This window comes from Saccopteryx bilineata, chromosome 5, assembly GCF_036850765.1.
Source record: "Saccopteryx bilineata isolate mSacBil1 chromosome 5, mSacBil1_pri_phased_curated, whole genome shotgun sequence".
Lineage (NCBI taxonomy): Eukaryota > Metazoa > Chordata > Mammalia > Chiroptera > Emballonuridae > Saccopteryx > Saccopteryx bilineata.
In genome coordinates this window covers 196,093,556-196,116,278 of record NC_089494.1, presented here as the reverse complement: position 1 = coordinate 196,116,278, position 22,723 = coordinate 196,093,556, and the positions used below count along the sequence as shown (strand labels likewise).

Sequence of the window (22,723 nt, the reverse complement as noted above, 5' to 3'; positions counted from 1 at the left end):
GAAATAAAATGTGATCACAACACTAGGTACTACTGGAACTGAAAGTTCTTACCCTCTGCAGGCATCACATAACAGCCTGTTTGATTATATAAAGTTGCTTCAGGGACCTGAATTTACTATCACCTCATCTCTTTTGTACCTCTGTGTACAGTTATTTTCAAATAAATGTATTTGTTAATAGACTTTTTGTGATATATAATTTTTATGACTACATTGTGAACACATTAAAGAAAATGTAATCTTTATTTTCAGGGCACAGAGTTAAAGGTGCATTTGTTTTTGTTTTTTTGTTTGTTTTTTGTATTTTTCTGAAGTGAGAAGAAGGGAGGCAGACAGACTCCCGCATGTACCCAACAGGATCCACACCATAAGCCCACTAGGGGGCGATGCTCTGCCCATCTGGGCCATTGCTCTGTTGCAACCAGAGCCATTCTAGCGCCTGCGGTGGAGGTCATAGAGCCATCCTCAGTGCTCAGACCAACTGAGAGAGATAGAGAAAGGAGAGGGGGAAGGGTGGAGAAGCAGATGGATGCTTCTTCTGTGTGCCCTTGCTGGGAATAGAACCCGGGACTTCCACATGCCAGGGCTGACTCTCTACCACTCAGCCAACTGAGCAGGGCAAAGGTGCATTTGTATACTAGACCTATCTTACACTATTTCTACATTTGCCCATCATGTCCTGTACTGAGAGGCGTATAAATGCCTCATACAATTAAATTTCTATTTCTTCTAGTATCTCCTGAAGTTTTTGCTTTACAAATGTTGATGCAGTGCGTTTATGCTTAAATATATGTAATTGTTTTTTCTTTATATTTAAATTGTCTCCCCCTGAAGTAATTAATTTATTATGGATTGTTCCAGAGGGTTTTGTTTTTTGTTGGTTTTTTCCTTTAGTATTGGTGATTAAAAAGAAAGATAATGGCCTGACCTGTGGTGGCGCAGTGGATAAAGCGTCGACCTGGAAATGCTGAGGTCGCTGGTTCAAAACCCTGGGCTTGCCTGGTCAAGGCACATATGGGAGTTGATGCTTCCAGCTCCTCCCCCCTTCTCTCTCTCTATCTCTCTCTCCTCTCTCTCCCTCTCTGTCTCTCTCTCCTCTCTAAAAATGAATAAATAAATAAAAAAAAATTAAAAAGTAAAAAAAAAAAAAAGAAAGAAAGAAAGATAATATCTTTAAATATTTTATCCATGTGGATTTTTTGAATGAGGGGGAAGTATTCTAGAATTCTCCCCCTCTCCCTCAAAACTAGCCATTTCTGTTCTCTGTATTCAAAAGCCATCATCATACTCAATCACTATACCTTTATAATGTGTTTTACCAAGTGACAGGGCTAGTCTTCCTTCTTTTAGTCTCTGAGCTTTTAGATTCATGGATTTCTCCGGTATATTTTTCAAGATCAACTTGAGTATTTAAAAAAAGCAAGTGGCGTTTTAATAGGATGACTTCCTAAAAACTTGTAAACCTCATCCTGTTTTTCAGAAGTGTTCAAGTTTTACACAGGATTACTGCGTGCTTTGTAGATTTTCATGGAGTGGAAAATGTAAGGTAGAGTGCCAGGGACTCCTGAATCACTAACCAGACACCACGTGCTAATCTCGGAGACATTTGGGAAATCTCATTTGCCCCAGTTTCTGCAGAATGAAGTGAAAATGTATATTTGCCCTTGTTATACATGACTGCATTGTTAATATAACTCTGTGGGTGGGGTCATGTTTCTATAGGTGATTTACATCGGCTGTTGGCAGAAGGGTACGTGCTGCAGTCCTTGTGTTGCTGTGGGTAGTATCTCACTTTCTAGGAGACCTTTTCTTCATTCACTTTCTCTTGACCATAATAGATAAAATTTAGTTTCTTTCAAAACTTTTTGTAGTTTAGTAAAACAAAAGCAACAATATATTAAAGTTAATTGTAATTAAAATGAAAGGGACTGGTCTTCATTAACCTCAACAACTTCACCAAACATTTTCTTTTTTAAAAAACGTATTGATCCGAGAGAGCGGGAAATAAGTTTGTTGTTTCATTTCTTTATGCACTTGTTGGTTGATTCTTGTATGTGCCTGACCTGGGGACTCAAACCTGCAACCCCAGTGTGTTGGGATGACACTCTAACCAACTGAGCTACCAGGTCAGGACTCAGATCTTTTCTTTTTGTTCCTTTCCAGTTATTTCTTTACACATTAAATATTTTCACATAATTGAATCATTCTCTGTGTATGTTTGATAAGTGATTGAATTAATATATAGGGGGAAAGATGAGGTCAGATTACTTTAGGCTGTTAATGATGTTTGCAGTTGTCATTTTAAATTTGAAGAGAAACAGAAAAGACTTTTTACATTGAAAAATGCCTTGCTAAGAATACATTTTTAAAGGTGAAAAAGATCCCAGATTATATTGACTAATCAAGGTGTTATATAGATTGTGCTAGAAGCCCTGTTGGTGATACTGGTTATGGAAACCACACTGAACACCCTGTTTATGAGCTTCACTCACTCAGTATTTACTTATGAACTGGCAGAGTTAAACTAGGATATAGCTCACAAGCCCCTAATAATTGAAGAGCCCTAGGATTTGTTTTTTTCTGTTTACATGTGCAGGTGTGTGTACGTGCACGCTCACACAGAACCAAACATGGCATCAGGTGCACAAGTTGGAATCCTCCATGCAGACTGAAGTCATTATTTTTAACTGTGCTTTTAAATGTTAGTTTAAAATTAGCTGGTAAAAAATTGCATTCTTTTTGTCTTGTTTTTGCTATCAGTCTTATTTAAATATTGACAGGGAAGTAACAGATTTTTGGCAACTGTCTTTAACTGTAAATTTTATCTCACTTACGTTTCTTTGAGTAATCAGGAATAGAAAATTTAGATACTTGTATTTTTATAGGATTCCTTTAAAAATTGTACCCAAACTAGAAGACAGGAGCAACTGAAACCACTTATTTATTTGAGGGAAATATTGCTGATATAATTTAACAATTATAGTGATGTTTTTCACTCTTACTTTCATAGTTGAACTGGTAAGAATAGGTGGTTATTTCTGTCGGTGTTGGGAATTAGGGAAAAAAAAGAGGCATAGATGGTTTTCTGTTTACTGCTTTAAAAAAAGATGGGTTTGAAGCACAAAATATTTTGCACAAACATCCATGAAAACCATGTGATAAAGTTTGGGCCTTAGGCTGAACCCAAGAATATTTCTTCACTTACAGTGGTAAACTCGGGCATTTTGAAGGACAGAGGGAGGCTGTATGTATAATTTTGATTTATGATAATAACCATCATTTATTGAACATTCTGTTATGTCCTGAGCCATGAGCCAGGAACTTGACATATTAAATATAACTGAATTTATCAGTCAGAGATTGTCACCTCCCATTGTACAGATGAAGAATCTTAGGTTTGTGGAGTTGAACTGACCAAGGTTGCACAGCTAGCAAGTGACAGCTGACGTCGCAGCCTCTGCTCCAGGCTTGTACGGAAATGTCTTCTTTGTTCTTCATATACTTATATATATGCTTCTTGGTTTACTAATGGAGCAAAGATTGGATGGAGAAAATGAAACATGATCGTGTGTGTCTGTCTTCTAACTGAACTGTGAGTGTGGAACAGGAAAAGGAAAAGGGAATGAGATTAGAGAGACATGGTATGTGTAGAATTCCTCTCAGGGTGCAGAATCGTGAAGCCAGTGCTTCTGGCTGCCCAGCACTGGGAAGTGCCTTCTGCTCACAACTTGGTTACGGTCTGGGGAAATAGGGAGAGGCCGTGCAGCTATTTGGAGTTGTGGAGTATATGTATCTCGGGGAACTCCTGTAATACTTGGAAAGGAAGCTATATGTGGGTGGAACCTTCCTGGGTAGAACCTCCTTCAGGATGCCGCTTCCTTATGAGGAACTTATTTTGGAATGAAACAGACATCCTCCGGCCTCTTTCTTTTTAGTCTGAAATGCAAACACCCCTGTGCCTCTGCTGCAGGACAACACATTTTCATACCGCCCTTGGATTCTTCTGCTGGTCTCTTACCCTGTTTAATATGCTGTTAGCTCTAAGGCTCATTGTACTGTGGTTAGCGTTGAATTATCTTACCTTCTTGGGGAGAAGGTGGGTGGGAGAAGCACAGAAAGAATGGGAGGCGGGTGGGAACCAGTGCCTGTGCCGCTTTGTCCAGCAGTGGGACTCCGGCTGTTTGCATGGATTAAAAGCTCATAGTTACTGCCTGACCTGTGGTGGCGCAGTGGATAAAGCGTCGACCTGGAAATGCTGAGGTCGCCGGTTCAAAACCCTGGGCTTGCCTGGTCAAGGCACATATGGGAGTTGATGCTTCCAGCTCCTCCCCCCTTCTCTCTCTCTGTCTCTCCTCTCTCTCTCTCTATCTCTCCCTCTCCTCTCTAAAATGAATAAATAAAATTGAAAAAAAGCTCATAGTTACTGAATGAATCCTTACTATGTGCCCGGCACTGGACTGAGCACCGTACATCAGTTAATTTAATTTTTACCACCATTCTAAACCTTTGGTACAATTATCTCCATTTTAGAGAAGAGGAAATCAGAACTCAGAGAGATTGTGACTTGCCCTGTTGCCAGTAGCTAGCAGTGACAAGTCTAGAAGGTGCCTGTCACAAATGTAGCAATTAGGAAAGGTTTTCTGTGTCTGTTTTCAACCTGTTTCATTGTGATGGCCACTGACTGAATAGAAAAGTCACACGGTGACTTGGGGAATATTTCTCATTTTCTACAGCAGTGGTTCTCAACGTGGGGTGGGGAATTTTACCACCACCACACCCCACCCATGGGAATATTAGCAATGTCTAAAACATATTTTATTGTCACAGCTGAGAGGGAGGGTGTGCTACCACCCTCATCTAAGATGCCAATGATCCTGCGAAACATCTGTAGTGCACAAGACAGCCCCCACCACAAAGATTTATTTGGCTCAAAATGTCAATAGTGCCATGGATGAGAACCCCTGTTCTGCAAGTTCTGTAGGTCATAGGTGTGGGGGTGTTTGTGTGTCAGAGGACCCTGGTACGTTGTAACCAGACTGCAGCTCAATCAGTGCTGCCCCAGAAGTTGGTTACTTATCCTGTTTGGGCACAATGTGTGCAAGACAGTGCTGAGTACTTGTGTGGATTGCATAGCCATAGAGAAAAAGGAGAAGTGATCAAACTTTTCTTAGAATTTAAGAACATGAAAGAAACATTTCTGAGTGTGGTGGTGAGAAAAGATTTGTTGAAGTGGAGGGCACCTGGGTTGGAAAAGGCTTGGATGGACACAAGCTGCGAGTTGGGAAAATGTAACACCTGGGTGAGATAGCTAAAGGCCTCATTATTTTCAGGGCTGGACTTACATCTGGGGGACATTTTCTGACTTCTCTTTTCTTACCCACATGAATTCTCTCTGTATACCATATACTTTACCAGTTATCAGCTCACTTAATCCTCACCTTAATCTTAGGAAACTTGTACTATTACTTATCACCACCCCTTTTTAATGGCTGGTGTAATTGAGACTTAGATAGGTTAAATGACTTGCCGAAAGGATCACAGATAGGAAGTGGCAGAACCCAGGTTTGAACCCTTCACAAACTCCAGAGACCATGCTCGTAATAAGCTTACCGTGCTGGTAACCAGAATATTTCATTCTGTTATATACTGCTCAGCCTCCTCTCCGCCTTCCCCAAATTCAGCAGAGCCATACTAAGAAATTACCAACAGCAGTCTCTTTTTAGGGACCTTGAGTGGACATCCGACTGCTCTGTAGCAGGGGGTTCTGGGGGGTCAGAGGTGAGGAGGGCCCATTAGCAGAGAGCCTCCTAAAGGAGCAAGGGAAGGATTCTGAGTGACAAGGGGCCTTAAGGTATCGGGCAGGGCAGAGGTTGATTGCAGCAGCATTTTGAACGAGTTCAAGGGGGAAAACGTGCAGAAAGGGAGATGGGTGGGTATAAAGTAGCCACCTATATATTGTATTACAGATTCACTTGTGTAAAATGTGTTTCTGAAGTCTGGGCCTGTTGTACATCAGATGCAGCTCAAACTAGGAAAAACAGAACCATAGAACCAGGCCCTCCTTAAAGCCCAAAGCTTTTCTGACTTGGCAATTTTGCAGGGAAGGACTCGCAGGGAAAACACTTTGAAATCCAAAGTAGGAAATGTGAGCCTGGCGGTAGTACTGAATCAGTGCACGAAGAAACAGGACAAAAATCAGAGCAGCTAAATTCTCCAAAGTCTCATGAACAATCAATCTAGTTCTCAAATAGGAAAAAGCAACTATTTCTCTTAAATGATGAAGATAGGCGGGAGGAGGGAAAGGTGAATGAAGTCATCACGGTGGCTGCTAAGGAGATTGCCCAGCAAGCTTTCCAGATGGGAGCCTGAAACTTACTCCTGTAAGTGTGTGCATCCACTGGCTCACTTGTAGGGGCTCAGTAGAGCTAAAAACAGAGGCCAGGGCAAGATTTTGAAGGAGTGAGATAAGGTATTGCTCAGTGTGCGTGCACGGATAACACCCCCCCCCTCCCCCCCCGCAGCAGGCACGCTTGTGCTCAAGTTTCAGTTCTGCCAGCCGCAGATGGGCTTGTGTGGCTCACGAGTTCAGGACTGCTCCTTAGCGCCTTTCCTTCCCAAGGTCCACTGTGCTATTTGATAGGTGAATTTGTGCTTCCAAGTTCATCCTTTCTTATAAAACTTTAGAGTTAATCGGAAGTCTTCTAGATATGTCTGAGGGAAAGATGGCCGAGCGCCCAGTGTGTGGCGTCTTCTCTGACCCTGTTGTTTTTCCTAGTTTTGTGTTAATGAAAGTTTTCAAACATTTATAAAAGTTGAAAGAAGAATTTCACGGCAAAAGCTTTATACCCAGATGACATTATTAATGCTCTATTATGCTTGCATTGCCATATATCTGTTCATCTCTTCATTGCTGCATTCATCTGTTAATCTTTCTTCTGTACTTCTTAGGTGGGTTGCAAATATTAGTGTACTTTCCCCCACTTCACCTTGTATATCATTAAAGTTAAGTATTTATTTACAGATTTTTTTTTCTGTTACCATAAAATTTATGTGCCACGAAATGCACAAACCTTAGGTGTACTGTTGACCTTTTGATGGTGCACACCTCTGTTAACTATACCCTTGTGAAGATGCAGAACTAATCTTATGGTTTTTCTTTGGGGTATATTTGGGAAGATAATCAGAGATAAGTAAATATGCACATCCCTATTTTATTTTTATTCATTTAAGATGCTATTTCTATTTTTTAAAAGTTGTAAAATTTATGTGCCTGGTGACATCTCTTTTTGTAGATTATTAGGTAATTTCTTGGGGTCTCAGACCAAAACCTTTGAATTAAGATGCATTTTTCTTAACCCACGTTGTCTCTTGCAAAAAATTCTGCTGGATTGCTTTATTGAATTTCTGGGATTTTTGGCCTTCCTAAGATGTATTGAATATTGTTTTTTAAAATGACATGACTATTACAAACTAAAATTTTTTCTGTCTGTGACCAGGGATATAGTGACTGCTTTCTTTAAAACAAGTAAAACCTTCTTTACAAAGTGCTTTGAACACTTGAGTCTGACTCCAAAATCATTAATAATAATTTTTTAAAATTAGCCCTTCCTCCAAGTGAAGACAGTTTGTGGGGAGTGGAAACCCCTGTCTGTTCTTTAAGACCTCCCTTTTTTGAGGGGTAACAATAAAATACACGTGACGGAATATTACTAAACCATTTTCTGCTCCTTTAAGAATGCATGTTTCAGAGGATTGCTAAAAGATTTGGGTTGCGTTTTTCCAGAGTTAGCCGTGAACTCATGAGTAGGGAGGCAGGGGCTCTTCCTGAAGAAGGTGGACTTCGATGGTGTTGCTCAGCCTGCACACCTCTCTGTTGGGCCAAGATGACGGAAGTCTGGGGTGATGAAATGTCTTCCCAAGTAACCTGGCAGTGAGTGGATCTGCAGGTAACCAGGGGCCCCAAGCTGAAGTGGGTAAATTGTCCTTTAAATTACCTGGTTTCATGTTACCTGTTTACTTCTGTGATCTGCAATTTTCGGTAAAGTCTAATGGGAAGAGTTGTAGCTCTTGGTCAGCTATTTTATTGTTGAGTCTGTGATCGGGCCAGAGTTGTGAGGAAAGCAGCATCCTCCCGAGGGCAGAGTTGGGGTCGCTTCCTTAATTAGTGAGGGGCCTCCTAGAAGGCTTAAATTCTAAGGAGTAAGACATACATATGTGTGAGGTTCACGCTACCTCCGTTTGAAGATCTGTTTAATTTTATCAATGCCGTCAACCTGTTTCCTTCCACTGTCAGCATGACAGACGTCCTTTTATTTCAATAAAGGTATTCAAATATAGTGGTGCAGTCTCCCACCAGCCGTCTGCAGAACTAGGACATTTGAGGAACATTAAGTCCTGACCTTTAATAGCAGCCACAGGCTTAATTCTTCATATTTTCCAAAAACCACACCCACCTGCTGGAGCAGAGAGATAGCTCAGGGAAGTTGGATGGACTCACTGTGCCCTGGGAGTTTTTAATCCCGGCGCTTCGCCTAATGTTTTCTTCTGCTCTGCCATCTCCCTCTTCTCCTGTTCTTTTCCATTTATTTCATCCTAAAATGCTAAGGATTTGTTGTGTCAAAGCCATTATTGCATTGAAGATGCAATTAGAGCTCATGACTGGAATGGTTTTTATGCCTCATAGATGTCCCGAACTGCCGCCAGCATACTCTTTTTACTGAGGCTTGTTAGGCCAGGCAAGGTATTGCCGATGGGGGCGTTGAATCCTAGAGTGATGAGATAATATCATATGGAGAGTGGCTCTAGAACCTGAGGCTGCCAGCTTGGCACTTTTCAGTCCACACTGCATTATGCCAGTCATTTGGAATAAGAGAGGAAGACATTCAAGTGAGACAATTAGAGAAAAGAATGGAGGTTTTCCATCTCCTCATATGTCAGGAAAACTGATAAGAGAGAAATTTGGTGTTACTGAAAGACTGATATAGTCCAGCCGAAATTATTTCAGAAGCAGTCTGTACTTCACTCCTTGAAAATGAAACGCTTCAAAATTAACTTTAAAATCCACCCTGGCCTTGACTGGTGGTGGCGCAGTGGATAAAGTGCTGACCTGGAATGCCGAGGTTGCCAGTTTGAAACCCTGGGCTTGCCCAGTGAAGGCACAGACGAGAAGTAACTACTATAAGTTGATCCTTCCCACTTTTCTAACCCCCCACCCCCTTTTCTCTCTTTCTTTCCTCTCTCTAAAATTCAATAAATAAAATCTTTAAAAAAAGAAAAAGGAGCCCTGGCCGGTTGGCTCAGCGGTAGAGCGTCGGCCTAGTGTGCGGAGGACCCGGGTTCGATTCCCGGCCAGGGCACACAGGAGAAGTGCCCATTTGCTTCTCCACCCCTCCCCCTCTCCTTCCTCTCTGTCTCTCTCTTCCCCTCCCGCAGCCAAGGCTCCATTGGAGCAAAGATGGCCCGGGCGCTGGGGATGGCTCCTTGGCCTCTGCCCCAGGCGCTAGAGTGGCTCTGGTCGCAACATGGCGACGCCCAGGATGGGCAGAGCATCGCCCCCTGGTGGGCAGAGCGTCACCCCTGGTGGGCGTGCCGGGTGGATCCCGGTCGGGCGCATGCGGGAGTCTGTCTGACTGTCTCTCCCTGTTTCCAGCTTCAGAAAAATGCAAAAAAAAAAAAAAAGAAAGAAAGAAAAAGGAAAATCCACCCTTTATTTTTCTTAAGGCCTAGTCCAGAGGTTGAAAGACCTTTTCTGTAAAGGTCCAGATGGTAAATATTTTAGGCCTCACCGCACACGGGTCTTTGCAACTACTCAACTTTGCAATTGTTCAACTCTGCCCTCCTAGGAACAAGGCAGCCAGGGGCAGCATGTAAACAAATGGGCCTGGCTGTGTTCCAGTACATTTGTATTTACAGAAACAGGTAAATTTGGCCTATGGACCATAGTTTGCCATCCCTAATCTACTCCATCTTTCTTCTTTGTTTCATGTACATTTTTAGGTTGAAATTTAATTATTGATCAATATTAAATAAAACAGGAATGTTTTAAAGTTTCCCCCCTTTTTGTCACGGGTAGCCCTATTCTCTTCACTAATTTTACTTACAAGTGAAATTTCTGGATGAAGCATGTCAGGAAATTAAGCAATTTGGAGTAGGGGTGTTCAACGAAATGTTCCTTTTAAATTTACTGCTGAACTTTTTAAATCGTGTAATTTTGAGTGCTGCTTCAGCAGGAGGAACGATACATGGAGGTCTTGAAGTAGTGTAAGATCATTTGAAATGGAGAGTCAGGCCAGACATTGCACAGCAGGAATCCGTAATGAGCGGCCTGGTGCTCTGTGGGCAGCGAGACTGTGCTCTTCAGGGCAATGAGGACAGAAGGCCGAGGAGGAGTGATCAGTTTTGCTTTTGTGATTATTTGAGGCCACGGTCAGTTAAGTCCATTTACATTCTAAACTTTGACATCCCCACCGCGTTCATTTTCTACAATTGACAGTTTTCCACGCAGAGTCATTTGAGATCATTGTTTCCAGCTGAGGAGAATCCACAGCCTATTACCAGGCGATGGCTGCCCTGAAAAACCATCGAGGCTCTAGGCCAGCCCGTTGGAGCTGATGGTTACAAAAGACTGTCCTCCCTACACATTATCCAGGTTTCTTTGGAAAAGTTTGGAGTTGGAATTGAGGGATGAGGTATAATGGGTGCAAACACCCCAAGGTGAATGGTCGCTCCTCTGTGATTTAAAAGCTTTCTCAGCCGGGGTAGGTAGACCTCTTCCTCTCTTCCAGACTTCTGCTCATCCTTCAAGGTCAGATGCCACAGCTCTTAATTACATCACCCCAGGCCCCTCCATTTCGACTTGGTGTTTTTTTCTTCTGATTTTTTAGCACTTGTGACCAACCTCTACAGTCAGTCTTAGAGAGGTTCCCCCCTTTGTGTCTTTCTCCTGCTAGATTGTGGAGTCTCCTTATTTCTAGCACATACATAGGAAGGTATCAGTATTTATTGGAAACATAGATTTTCAGCTTTCATTCTGTGACGCTTAAAATCTTGGGTCGGACTATGGAAAGCTAGGGATAAGAGTATTCATGCCACTTAAGTAAATTTAAGTGGTATAAATAAAATTTAAAATGTAATTTTAATATTTTGAAGAAAATATTTTACAGTCAGAAGCCTTGTTTAATATACATTGTCAGTGTATTTTATAATTTTGAATATTTGCTTATTGTTTCTTTACAATAGATATCTTAACTTCTGCTTTTCAAAAAGAGTTGAAAATGAATATTTGAAAGCATTATAAAGACACAATCTCAAAATCTCAAAGTTTATTTCTTATCTTTTTTAATTAATTAAACTCTCAGATTCTAGTTTAGTGTTGAAAAAGGTGGAAGGATACTTAATTAAGTTTGATAAGTACCCTTTGTTTTATGCAAGTGAACTGCCTGTTGGCAGTGATGGGGAAAAGATAATACATTCTGTATATAAATATTCATGACTGGGCCAAAATCCAGCTCAAAGAATCCTAACAAGCTTTGTAAGGCTCATAACACTGCTTAGCAGAGGTCAAAATGAAGGAAGACTTCTTCAGGAAAACAATCACTTACTGTTTAGCTTTCAGGAGATGCCAGTTTTAGGAGTGGTAGGAGGTGAGCTGGGGTTATGATTAAAATGAGAATATTTAGAAACATGTAATTGTTGCTTGTTGCCATATAAAATACTAATACGTGTTTCCAGCTTTCCTCTTCTATAATAATCTCCCTGTTGTTCCTACTTGAAATTTCTGTGGAATGAAATGGAATAGAATAATGAGACGGCCTCTATTTTTTCTGACATTAAGTCTTTTTTGCTGTGAAAACAAGTGTGACGTGCAGTTGAGGACAGATAACTGTAATTCAAGATGTAAAGGAAAAACTGCTGATGATTCTGCAAAAACGTCATATGAACAGTTTGTTCTTAAACTTGGCCTGTTTTGTGTAAGATTAGTTATCTGTGTTTTTATGTCCATATGTTGTTAGAGCCTAAAAAAACTATTTCAGTCATAAAAAATTTATCCCTTCATGTGTGTGTCCACAGCAGCCTGTTTCACTATATTTAAAAATATAACTATGGCCATGGCCAGTTGCTCAGTGGTTAGAGCGTTGGCCCAGTATATGTACGTTTCAGGCTCAATTCTTGGTCAGGACACACAGGAGAAGCGACCATCTGCTCCCCCCTTCTCTCCCTTTTCCCCTTCCACAGTCAGTGGTTTGGTTGGTTTTGAGCATTGGCCCCGGTGCCGAGGATAGCTCAGTTGGTTCGAGCACGTCAGCCTCAGGTGCTAAAAATAGCTCAGTACTCAAGTATCGGCCTCAGACAGGGTCACAGGGTGGATCCCAGTTGGGGTGCATGCTGGAGTCTGCTTCACTATCTCCTCTTACCTAAAATAAATAAATAAACAAACAAATAAATAAATGGCAGTGATTTCTACTACTAGAGGATGTATGTTGATTGGGGAACAGAGGATCTTGAATTTGGTTTTAGATATGGCTCCCATAATGAAATGAGCTTCATTAAATAGATTGAGAAGAAATAATACACCAACTGGTTTTTTGTTTGTTTGTTTATTTTTGGTTTATTCTGTAACTGACAAATGTGTTGATGGGTCTCTATATACTCATTTTGAGAGAAAAAAAAAGTTTCTCCCTGGTTGGATAGCTCAGTTGGTTAGAGCGTAATCCAGAAGTGCAGAAGTTGCCGGTTTGATCCCTCGTTAGGGCACATACAAGAACAGATTGTATGTTCTTGTCTCTCTCCCTCGTTTCTCCTCTCTAAAATCAATAAAATAAACATTAAAAGAAGAAAAAGGAAATGTTTCTTAATGTTTTCTCCTTGGAGAAATAAATTGCATCTTGCCAGTTTCCTTGTTATCCTATTGTTCCTCACTATTCTTATCAATACACATTGCTTTTCCTTTCATTTTCTAAGTGGAAGCCTTTTCCTGTTGCTTTCTGCTGTGGGTTAGCAAGTCTAAATGCTGAGCATTTGTTCTGGCTGAAGCTGCACATGGTACATTGGCCCAGTTTCAAACAGTTCTTATCATCTGTGGTACAATTGGTTCTCTGGAAAGTGTGTTAGAAGTTCAGTAATTGGGAGGGACCCTTCCTTTTGGAATGGTAAACCCTGTACAGGTTTCCAGGATGTTCTATAGAATATAATTCATTCAGTTTGGAGTATGTTGGGCATTATTTGGTGCTTAAGCTGTTAAATGACAAAGTCCTTGTAAGATGTTTGATTTCTTATGACTATAGAATTAGTCCCTTCTCTAAAAAGCAAACAAGCAAAAAACTCCAACTTACTCCTGAATAATTTCTTGAGAGAAGAGTTGCCTTTTTCCCACTCTTCTTTTAATCCCCATAGGGACATTTCAGCAATCTCATGAGACAAGATGAATTTAGAAATGGTTTGTTTTTCTTTTGCTTTCTGTGTGGCAATTGAAAATTTGATGTATTAATCAGTTATTTACAGGAAGCTGTTTATAACTGCCCAGTTTTTTAAAAACAAAACAAAACAATACTGTCTTTTGAAAATGCTTCTGTTAACTTCAAATTATTGAATACATGGTTTACAAGAACGAAACAAAACACTACTTGTGTCTCTGCCTCTGTGCAGAGAATACCGTCCACTTAACCAATATTCTTTTAGTGTAATGGGTTAGTGTTTTTTTCAACTAGTGAGGAGCAGGAAAGAAAAGGTGACAGACCCTCTGTAGACTGTTAAGTCCTTCCTAGAGGTGAGTGTGGGGAGCCAGGTTGTAATTAAACAGGTAAATGATTAGACAAGATAGTTTTAGATAATGATAAAAAATGATAAAGCAAGGTAAGGTGTTAGCTCCTGCTGGTGGGGCAGAGTGGCCATTTAGATCTGGGACTTCCTTGAGGAGTTGATTTTTATAACCTGAGATATTAGTGACCACGTCCTCAGCAGTACGGACAGAACGTCCAGCCTGGGGCCAGCAGCGTGCACATGGCGCAGCTAGGTCAGCCTGCTCCAGACGTGGAGGGGCCAGCAGGGCTAGTGCTTGAGGAAGGACAGGGCAGGGGAGGGGATGTACTTGGGGAGGTGGTAACGCAGAGGAAGTGTGCTGGGGGTGGAGCCTTGTGTGCTGGGCTCCTGGGCACAATGCTAGGGCAAGCTAATGGAGGGCTTTCAGCAGTGGAAGAAGCCAGAAGATCTGATTTGCATTTTAAAATTCTCTTGCTAGATCTCTTGTTTTCCACCCACAGTGCATTTACAGTAGCAAGTGGAGGTTTTTTTTTTTCATTATGGGATTTTTGTTGTTGAAGTTTAGACTGAGAGACAGTTTATTAATACTGTTCTGAATCTTACTGACTTAAAATTAAATGTGTATTTTCTATAAATGTTGCCCAAACATTCTTTTTTATACTTGGGCTTTTAGGACTAACAAGTATGACAACTGAAGAGTAAAACCTGTAACAGTATCTGGTAAACATGTTGTGTTACTAGCTGAGGCAGCTTTATGGCTGATCTAGGAAAAAGTGATGTTCGCTTTCTTCTAGGTTTGAGTCATTTGATGGGTACAACAGTCTGATAAAATCGGCTTTAGGTTTCAGACAATGAATCATACTTTGTCATCATATTATAAGACCTGCAGGATTCAGAGTTCTGGATTGTTTGAAATTGAGTAATGCTTAAATATCCAGTTGGCCCTTGAACAGTATGGGGATTAGAGGTGCCGACCTCCTGAGCAGTCAAAAATCACATAATACTTTTACTTTTCAAAAATTTAGTTGTTCCTTGGTATCTGTGGGAGATTGCTTCTGGAAACTCCTTTGGATACCAAATCTGTGCATTTTGGAATCCCCTATGTAGTAAGGGGTCTATCGATGCATGTATGTGGTCAGCCTTCTGCATCTGTGGCCCCTCAACAATGAATCAAAAATAGGACAGGTATTGCCTGACCAGGCTGGCGCAGTGGATAGAGTGTCGGCCTAGGATGCAGAGGACCCAGGTTTGAAACCCTGAGGTCTCCCGCTTGAGTGTGGGATCATAGACACGACCCCATGGTCGCTGGCTTGAGCCCAAAGGTTGCTGGTTCGAGCAAGGGACCACTCAGTCTGCTGTAGCCCCCCACCCCCCATCAAAGCACATATGAGAAAGCAATCAGTGAACAACAAGGCACCACAATGAAGAATTGATGCTTCTCATCTCTTTCCCTTTCTGTCTGTCCGTCCCTATCTGTCTCTCTCTCTCTCTCTCTCTCTCTCGCTTAAAAATAAAAGACAGGTATTAATTGAAAAAAGAATCTGCATATAAGTGGACCCACGTAATTCCAACCTGTGTTGTTGAAGGTTCAACTGTAATCATTTCAGTCAAAGGTATATATTAATTATCATTTTTTGCTAAACACTGTGCTCTCAGAAGTAGTCCTTGCCGGTAAGAAGCTTACAGTCCAATAAGGAAAATGTGTAAGCACGTGTACAGTCCATCTCATGTTTGTAAATATAAACAAGGACAGATGTATCCCAGAGAAAGAATCATTCACAGCAGAGGACAGGAGGTGAGAGTGGAGGTTAAGCCTAGAGGCAGTGATATTTTGGGAAATTCTGGAAGTCGAGTTAGGAATTCATTAGGGAACTGGCAGAGAGAAGGGCTGTTTCCCCAGCCTCCCAGTTCCTTGTGCTTACAGGGCTCAGAGGTGAGGCAACGAGCAGACACTCCGGAGGGTTAGGTAAGTGGAGGCCAGGGCAGAAGCCAGGTGGTGAAGAGCATTGTTTGGCATTCCCACCCATCATCTTTAACCCTGTCGGCAGCAAGGAACTCAAAAAGGTTGTAAATAGGTGAGTAACAAGGTAAGATTCGTGATTTTTAGAAAGATCAATGAGGCGGCAGGTGTATGGAGCTGGGGAGCCTATTGGCGTTGGGCTCTAATAAGAAGTTTCCATATAACCTTGTTTGAATTTTGGATGCTTAATAGACTTAATGCCCAAACATTTTTTAAAAGCTGAGTACTATTAAATAAGACAAGGCTTTAAAATAATAAAAAGAACTTTAAGCTTGCTTGTTTATATTCTTTCTTAGTTTGTGACCACAGCTTTCTGCGATGACGCAGACTTTCACCAGCCTCATTGTTGTACGAGTACGTGGTGGGTCCTTTATGGTCAGTGCGTGTGCATTAAGGATGGGTGGTAATGAGGCCAGTGCTCTGGCTGATCCCACTATAGACCAGCCTTGCTTCTGCCTGTGGTTCTGGTCGGTGCCAAATGAGCGGTGCCAAATAAGCAGTGCCAACAGAACAGGCAGTCAGAGGTGGCTCTGATCACCAGGAACCTTTATAACCAAAGGGGGAGACATAAATAACTAGTCAGGTGGCAGATTTATCTCTAGTGAGTCTGTGGACACTATAGGGGATAATTTTTCTATGTCCTTTTAATTAACTGCCAATAAGTACTGTCAGCATTTTAGGGGACACTTCTTAGAGACTGGATTTTCTGGAATTTGTTTGTAAATGGATGATGGATGTTCTCATGTCAAGTTACATTAAAAACAAGTATTAACTGTTTGCTATAGGTTGTCAAATCCTTGAGGTATAGAGTGATTTTTTTTTACTGGCAAGCTTTTTTGAATTGTGTCATTTGCATGTTGGCCTTCCTCAGTCAGTACTAGATTTTTATTCTTTTTTTTTTTTTTTGTATTTTTCTGAAGCTGGAAATGGGGAGAGACAGTCAGACAGACTCCCGCATGCGCCGGACCGGGATCCACCTGGCATGTCCACCAGGGGGCGATGCTCTGCCCCTCCGGGGCATTGCTCTGCCGCGACCAGAGCCACTCTAGCGCCTGGGGCAGAGGCCAAGGAGCCATCCCCAGCGCCCGGGCCATCTTTGCTCCAATGGAGCCTTGGCTGCGGGAGGGGAAGAGAGAGACAGAGAGGAAGGGGGGGGTGGAGAAGCAAATGGGCGCTTCTCCTATGTGCCCTGTCCGGGAATTGAACCCGGGTCCCCCGCACACTAGATTTTTATTCTTAAAATGTGTGGATGGTAAAGGACTTGATGTACTGCACAGGGGAATGCATTAGCTCACTGGACTGCTTCCCCTTCATCTACTTTTGTTGCTGTGTATCCCCACCCACATGTTTCCCCCATTTTCCTTTACGGCCAATTAATGTGGAAGATAAGTTCTGTGCTTTTATATTTGGAGGGTAAAAAATACCTCTCCACTAGATAGATTGTATTTCTGTGATCTAGTAAGAGAAACAAAATGGGCTATAGTAAGACTACTCCAATTAAAAAAAAAAAGAGCAGTGGTTGGTGTTTGAACTTTGGGACATAGTCTCTAATGCACTGCTTTATGCAGGTGGGTCCATAATTATTATTTAGTAATGATCTAATACTGAGTTCAGGGTCCCATATCCCAGTGAGAATTATTGCCAAATGACCTACATTGCAATATTTCTTTATACCTGATTTTTTTTTTTTTTTTTTGTATTTCTCTGAAGCTGGAAACGGGGAGAGACAGTCAGACAGACTCCTGCATGCGCCGGACCGGGATCCACCCGGCACGCCCACCAGGGGGCAATGCTCTGCCCCTCTGGGGGCGTCGCTCTGCCGTGACCAGAGCCACTCTAGCGCCTGGGGCAGAGGCCAAGGAGCCATCCCCAGTGCTCGGGCCATCCCTGCTCCAATGGAGCCCTGGCTGCGGGAGGGGAAGAGAGAGACAGAGAGGAAGGGGGGGGGGTGGTGGAGAAGAAAATGGGCGCTTCTCCTATGTACCCTGGCCAGGAATCGAACCCGGGTCCCCCGCACGCCAGGCCGACGCTCTACCACTGAGCCAACCGGCCAGGGCCTCTTTATACCTGATGTTGATGTTATTATATGTACATGAGGCTCTTTTTTTGGTTTGTTTTTAATCAGAATGTTTACACAGATAATAAATGAATGCCAAAAACAGAATGTTTAAACAAAATACTCCCTAATCCACCACCAACTTCCTTCAACTCTAGTAGGATACTTCTTGATAGATTTCTTTGTAGTGTATCCTTTCAGACACTTGCTACATAGTAACATGCAATCATTAGTACCTGGCAGATTTATTTTGAAAGGTAAATTAACACTATCTCTTGTAGAATGGAAGTGATTTATCAAGTTTTCCCAGGTATGGGCAGTCTCGATTTAAAACTTGTAGTGTGCCTTTCACGTATGTAAAATACCTTAAAGACTGATTTACTTTTGTAAAATGGAGTCACATGCAACTGTTTCAGTACTATCATGAGGTGGAGCTTTCAGTGACAAGCAGAAGTGAATAGCGGAGAGAGCTGATGATCCCCTGGGAGCTCCTCCAGGAAAACAAGTGACAAAATACTGTTTTGTGTTTTTTTTTTAATAAATAAATTTTTATTAATTTTAATGGGGTGAGATCAATAAATCAGGGTACACATATTCAAAGAAAACATGTCCAGGTTATCTTGTCATTCAATTATGTTGCATACCCATCACCCAAAGTCAGATTGCCCTCTGTCACCTTCTATCTAGTTTTCTTTGTGCCCCTCCCCCTCCCCCTAAAATACTGTTTTGTCATTTGACTTGGCTGATATTTATTTTCTATATAAGATCAGATATTGTATTAGGATTAAGTCTCTGATTTATTTTTCTTTATACAGGGTGGGGTAAAAGTGGGTTTACAGTTGTGAGTACGCAAAACGGGTTTATTCTTGTATTATTATTTATTAATATGTTATTTTCCATACAAACAACTATAAACACAATATATATATTATTATTCATTGATTGTAGAGAGAGGGGAGAGAGAGAGAGAGAAAGACAAGGGGAGAGGAGTGGGAAGCATCAACTCATAATAGTAGTTGCTTCTCGTATGTCCCTTGACCAGGCAAGCCTGAAGTTTTGAACTATAACCTTAGCATCCAGGTCGATGCTTTATCCACTGTGCCACCACAGGCCAGGCTGTAAACTCACTTTTGCCCCATTCTGTATTTGTTCTGTTAGGTGATGGGTGAGGGTGTGATTAAGGTCAAATGATTGGAAGATTTAGCTGAGTGATTTTTATTATGAGAAAGCCTGTTGCGAATTCTTTCACATAAAACGGGAGTGAAAATTCTTCATTTGTTTGAAGTAACATTTCTCTGCCTTCAAACATGGAACCACTTTGGTTTCTTATGTTTAAATTGTATTTATGAGTCATGCAGTTTAATGACAAAACTCATTTTGTGCTTTGAAGTACATTGACTTTTTTTTTCGTAAAGCCAGTGTGTAAAAAATGCTCCTTGGATATTAGATTGTGAGAATAGAGGAACATACGAGCAAAGGGCCAAATGATGGACTTAAAAAGTCAACAGGGGTGGTATCCAAAGTAAAAAAAAGGCACCTGCACAAGAACCCAAGCCTGTGTCGCTTTATGACACTTCCGTCACCGCTTAAGCCAGGGCTGCTGTCTTTCGTGAACAGACGTGTGAGCTTCATGTTTTGCTCTCTCCTTTGTTCGTTCACATCAGAACGAGCTCGTGCCTCTACGGTAAGAAGACTCGTTCTTTTCCATAATTAATGTGCACTGTTGATTTTAAGACTTTCCCTTTCCTTCCCGCTAATGTCTCTACCCTGCCTTCAAAGATAAATACACAGGAGAAATTACACTCTATCCTTCAAGTGAAAATCAAACATATATATATATATATTTAAATTAATTTCTTTTTTTGAGAATTAAACTTTTAAATTTGAGTTCTAGAGAGAGCTGGTCACATCTCTCAGAGGAAGGTCTGTGTGAAGTGACCAGTCAAGGGTGATAAATGGGTAGTCAGCTGTGCACAGCCTGCCCTGTGGGCCCAGAGTTGCCATGGAAGCGCCCAGTGGCATCCGGCGATCCTGCATGACTAACCTAGATTATTAGCAGCAGGGCCCGCGGGCTCCAGGCTGGAAGAAGGTGCTTGCAGCCTGCCGCTCGCAGCCAGCGCACTGCCCCACAGCTCCAGCCCAGGGCAGGCCTTCCTTCCTGGTGCTGACTTTTCCTCCTCCTCCTTGGGTTCTTTCCTTTTTAGTGCTAGGGACAGAGAAAAGGGAGGCTCACTCTCACTAATCCTTACAGAGCTCTGATCTCTTCATTTCACCACAGTATTTTCACATATCCTCCCAGAAGCATTTGAAAAGCCCGAGTAAATGTGCCCTGACAGGTCCCAGCATGGGGCTGACTAAATGACTGCATTCAGGGGCTGAATGTGCAGCTCTGAATTTCTCAGGAGTGTCACCACCTCTGAAAGTGAGAGCATCCTGGCGGGTTACAGACTTCCAGGCTTCTTCCAGGCTCCTGTGTGGATTTACAGAGTGGTGGAACTCTGCAAAAACATCTGCGGTGCAGTCCACCTCATCAAGGGCTTGTGCGCTTGTGTTCTGCAGGGTGATTCTCACACGCCACTGCTCTCGCCAGGCATCGGGGGTGTCCCCCACTGGCCTTTCTAGTTCACTTAATTAAAAAAAAAAAGTGGTGGAGGAGGTGGTTTGATACATTTTGCCGAGATCTTTTTGATGCATCAGTGTTGAACATTTCAGATGGTGGACAGTAGTATGTGACCTAAAAGCAAAAACTTGGCTACTGAAAGATATTCTCTATCTAAAAATAGTTTTGCAAACTTCTGGGGAACTCATGGATGTCTACTGGGTGATCAGACTTTGCTCTCTCCCCAGGGGTGGGATTCAAATAATTTAACAAGCAGTTCTCTACCCTGATGACTGTTTTAAGAATATAAAAACAATATACTGAAAGATAGTTTATTTTATGCATTTAATACTTAAATAAGAATAAAAGAGGTACATAAAACTAAATTGTTATAGGTTTTGAAATATTAGTGAAAACATATTAAATAATACCTGACCGAAACAATAAAAATTTTTATTTCCATATTGCTTCTTGATTGGCATCCTCACTTGCAGTTTTCTTCACTTTTTTTTTAAGATTTTATAAATATTTATTCATTTTAGAGAGAGGAGACAGAGAGAGAGAGAGAGAGAGAAGGGAGGGAGGGAGGAGCAGAAAGCATCAACTTCCATATGTGCCTTGACCAGGGAAGCCTGGAGTTTCGAACCAGCGACCTCAGTGTTCCAGGTCGACACTTTTACCCACTGCGCCACCGCAGGTCAGGCAGTTTTCTTCACTTTTATCTGAGCATCATTGGCTGTGTGATTTATCCTTAACCATATTTTCACTGTAGGAGTACGATCCCATTCCTTTAGAGGCCATTTTAACAACCAGTTTGCCTGCCCTAACTCAACAAAAATATTAGGTATTGGTTCTGCAGAACTGTGATGAACAAGCTGATTCCCACCACTGCCCCTCTCCCAGGACACAGCAACACGTGGGCTTGTTTTGTATGCACTCGGCTGCTTTACATCTCCCCGTGACCTGATGTTTTTGCTCCCCAGGTGAAGACTCCTGAGCTGACCAGAGAACAGGCATTGAGACCCTAGGAACATGGCCTTTGTCAGCCAGCCAGATGTTAATGGCAGCAGAGCCCAATATCAGGCTACTTTGGTGTGAGTTTATTTACAGCCAGTCCTTGAAAGAAATTAATGTAAGAGCCCCATTGCACATTGAGAGTGACTTGTGAATTCAGAGGTTGATATGGGGTAAGGGATCTCAAATCTGTAAATTTAAAAAAAGACTCTAAAGTAAGCATCTAGCACAGTTTTTATAAGGCAATGAGCCGCTTCTTGCTGTTGTCCCTTCCTCTCTCAAAGGGCCATCTGCTAAATCCTTAGGCAAAGACAGATCCGTGTGGGTACATATAACCAAACATACATTTTATGCTCTGAGATCCTTCTGCCAGCAAGGATACTACCTGAATTGTTGATGTGGACCTCTTTGAGACTAAGAAATCATGAGGAATTATGAGGATTGCAAGGCACCGCACTCGAGCATGCCTCCTTTGTCATTTTCCTCTGTCACAGCTTGAGAGCTGTTTGCGGATGGCAGTTGAGCTCTGCAAACCTGCCTTTGAAATTTTAGATTTACCATTTATTACCAGATTAATCTCTGAGTCTTTTTTTCCCTCCAACTTGGAAACTGGAGTTAAGAATCCCCCTTTCACAGAGTCGTGAAAATAGGATACATTTGATGTGCCTAAGTCAGGGCAGCTCAGTAACAGATGCGAAGTGGTGGCCGTCCTTGGCATGCTGCTGCCTTCATCCTTGCTGTTGTTTTTTTGTAAGACTAAAAGTGGTCTCTGCCACTCAGAAATAGTATACTCTTGCACTCCTCAGAATCACCTTGAAACTTGTTAAACAGGCAACTCTCAGGCCCCACATCAAACCTGCCGAGGCGCGGGCTTTGGGGTGGGTCTCTGTAGTCTATGTTGTAGCAAGCCCCCTCGCAGCTTCCAGTGCTCACTGATGTTAGATCACCTCTAATGCAAAGTGCGCTGTAGAAATCTGCGATGGAGAACGTGTAACTCACTCGCTCCTATTCTGGAGAAAGTCTGCCAAGGCCAATGTTGGGGTGAGGTTATCCTGTGAGAGCAAGAATGCGTTTTTTCCCCCTCCACACAGGGGGGGAAAAAGTCTTTAATTAAATGAAGTGATAGTCAAGTTGTAATTATTCAAAGGTAATTATGAAGCTTGTGAATCATCTTGAGGACGTTGACTGCTTCCTAAAAATCCCCCATTTAAAAATTTTCCATCCACCCCTCCTTGCTTGCACTTTGTTTAAAAAAAAAAAATCAATGATGTGTAGA

General features: G+C 41.9%; 1 protein-coding gene and 1 non-coding gene across 5 annotated transcripts in view; both read left to right on the top strand.

Moving 5' to 3' along the window:
* AFF1 (ALF transcription elongation factor 1) overlaps window positions 1-22,723 on the top strand; it is a 208,351-nt gene that overhangs the window by 79,953 nt on the left and 105,675 nt on the right. The window lies entirely within an intron of this gene.
* On the top strand, window positions 9,281-9,356 carry TRNAT-AGU (transfer RNA threonine (anticodon AGU)). The gene has a single exon. It is a non-coding gene; the product is annotated as a tRNA-Thr (tRNA).